We start from the raw sequence: 3,284 nt of genomic DNA, 5'->3' as shown, positions 1-3,284 counted from the left end.
GGCGCGGGCAGGCGCAGCCAGGAGCAGGGGGCGGGCATGGTGCGGGGGAGCGGGTGCGTGCGGTGTGCGCGTGCGTGCGAAGGAGTAGCGGGGCGCGGCGGTGCAGCGCGTGGCCGATGTGGCCGTGACGAGCGGGGCTATGGTCATGAGCGCGCGGGTGGACGGAGCCGGTGATAGAGATCAAGGGGAGAGGAGGCCGGTGGCCTCACCAGCGTTGCAGGGACGAGGGGTGGCGAGGCTTGGTGAAGCTGCTCGAGGGGGAGATAAGGATGATGGCGGCGACGGTTGACGGCTCCGGTGAATGGCGCTCGTCGACGGCGGTTCGTGGCGGCGTCGAGGTCGTGTCCGGAACCAGTTCTGGATCGGGGAGAGGGTGAGGACGGGGCGACGATGATCCGGCAACCGCGTCGGCTGGGAGGTGAGGCGATGCCGGCGGGAGGTAGGAGGCACACAGGGCGAGGCAGGGCGCTGCCCTGCGCGAGCGCTGGTGTGTGGCGGCGCGTGTGGAGCGAGGGGGGAGGAACGAGGTTGTGGGTCTAGGGTTCGGGGGATGGAGAGGTAGGCCATATAGGCCAGGGGCGGGGTGGGCCAGCTGGGGGGGGGACTGGTCTTTTGTTCTTTTGTTTTGTTTGTTTTTCTTTTGTTTTCTATTTTGTTTTCTGTTGCACTTTTAACAATAATCCATTTTTTAAAATTGTGTGGCTGGTCTCAATATTTAGTATTCAACAAACCTCACTGTCACAAAAAGTTTGGGAGCGATTAGTAGTTGTTTCGTATTTTTATAAAATGGAAATGACATAAATGTGGCGGTCTAGGTTACTGTTTTTCATATCCAGGGGCATTTTAATCCTTTAGAAAAATGTTGATTGATGCATGAAAATTATCTAAGGAATATTTACAACCTAATGAACATTTTTAATCCACTGTTTTATGAAACTATTATTTGATTTGTTATTTGAATTTGTATTCGAACTAATTTTGAAACGAGCGAGGTTTAGCAAAATTTTAATTACGATGACCTGGCATCATTAACAGGGGTTTACTGTAGCTTAACTATCGGGGTGTCACGATGACCTAAGGTTTATCAATCCGTGGGAGGCGTAGGATGAAGATGGTCTCTCTCAAACAACCCTGCAACCAAATAACAAAGAGTCTCTTGTGTCCCCAACACACCAATACAATGGTAAATTGTATAGGTGCACTAGTTCGGCGAAGAGATGGTGATACAAGTGCAATATCGATGGTAGATATGGGTATTTGTAATCTGAAAATATAAAAACAGCAAGGTAGCAAGTGGTAAAAGTGAGCGTAAACGGTATTGCAAGGCTAGGAAACAAGGCATAGGGTTCATACTTTCACTAGTGCAAGTTCTCTCAACAATAATAACATAATTGGATCATATAACTATCCCTCAACATGCAACAAAGAGTCACTCCAAAGTCACTAATAGCGGAGAACAAACGAAGAGATTATTGTAGGGTACGAAACCACCTCAAAGTTATTCTTTCTGATCGATCTATTCAAGAGTCCGTAGTAAAATAACACGAAGCTATTCTTTCCTTCGATCTATCCTAGAGTTCGTACTAGAATAACACCTTAAGACACAAATCAACCAAAACCCTAATGTCACCTAGATACTCCAATGTCACCTCAAGTATTCGCGGGTATGATTGCATCACACAATCTCGGATTCATCTATTCAACCAACACAAAGAACTTCAAAGAGTGCCCCAAAGTTTCTACCGGAAAGTCAAGACGAAAACGTGTGCCAACCCCTATGCATAAGTTCACAAGGTCACTGAACCCGCAAGTTGATCACCAAAACATACATCAGGTAGATCACGTGAATATCCCATTGTCACCACAGATAAGCACATGCAAGACACACATCAAGTGTTCTCAAATCCTTAAAGACTCAATCCGATAAGATAACTTCAAAGGGAAAACTCAATCCATTACAAGAGGGTAGAGGGGGAGAAACATCATAAGATACAACTATAATAGCAAAGCTCGCGATACATCAAGATCGTGCCGAATCAAGAACACGGGAGAGAGAGAGAGAGAGATCAAACACATAGCTAATGGTACATACCCTGAGCCCCGAGGGTGAACTACTCCCTCCTCGTCATGGAGAGCGCCTGGATGATGAAGATGGCCACCGGTGATGGATCCCCCCTCCGGCAGGGTGCCGGAACAGGGTCCCAATTGGTTTTTGGTGGCTATAGAGGCTTGCAGCGGCGGAACTTCCGATCTAGGTTATGTTCTGGAGGTTTGGGGATTTAAAGGAGAGGTTGGCGTCGAGAACAAGTCAGGGGGCCCACAGGGAGTCCATGAGGCAGGGGCGCGCCCCAGGGGGGTGGGCGCGCCCTCCACTCTCATGGGGCCCATGGGACTCCCCTCCGGTAACTCTTCGTTCCAGTATTTTTTATATTTTCTAGAAAAAATCTCCGTTGATTTTCAGCGCATTCCGAGAACTTTTATTTCTGCACAAAAACAACATCACGGTAGTTCTACTGAAAACAGCGTCAGTCCGGGTTAGTTCTAACCAAATCATACCAAAATCATGTAGAAATATTATAAACATGGCATGAATACATCAAAAATTATAGATACGTTGGAGACGTATCATGTAGCACTCAAGCTCGGCCTTGTTAGACTTCTTCTTCTTGAAGGTAGTAGTCTTGGTAGGCTTGTTGAAAACAAGTTTGTTCTTCCCTTTGTTCTTGTTCTGTGGGTACCTCTGCACCATATTGGCGGTAGGGTGAACCTCACCTCCTTTCTCAGTAATGTATTTAGCCCGAGATTTCTCTTCTGTCGGGGGAAACGACACCTATGGGATCACTGGAATCCCTTCTACGGTTGGCGGGCGCGGGGCTATGGAAAGAGCGGGATTGAGAGATCAATGCGGGGAGATTATCCAGGTTCGGGCCGCAAGTGATGCGTAATACCCTACTCCTGCTGGTTTCTGTTTATCTGGTGTTCTTGGACTAGCTACAAGGCGTGCAGGGTCCAAAAGATCCGAATCCTCTCTCAGTACGCCGCGGGCCTCCTTTTATACACAAAGAGGCTGCCACAATGGCATACAGGAGGTGGAAAGCTATACAATGGTCGAGTCTATCCTCTGGCACCGTAGGACAAACTCATTTAATGCGCTGCCGACGTGCCCTTCTTGCTTTATCGGGGACGGCAAGGAAGCTCGTCCCAGCTGTCGCCGCCTCACCTGGCTTCGACACGCATCTGAACTAACGAGGCGGGTAGCGCCACGCTGGCTGGCTGGCTGCTGA

The sequence above is a fragment of the Triticum aestivum genome, chromosome 2D (assembly GCF_018294505.1).
Source record: "Triticum aestivum cultivar Chinese Spring chromosome 2D, IWGSC CS RefSeq v2.1, whole genome shotgun sequence".
Classification (NCBI taxonomy): domain Eukaryota; kingdom Viridiplantae; phylum Streptophyta; class Magnoliopsida; order Poales; family Poaceae; genus Triticum; species Triticum aestivum.
This window is presented reverse-complemented; position numbering follows the sequence as displayed.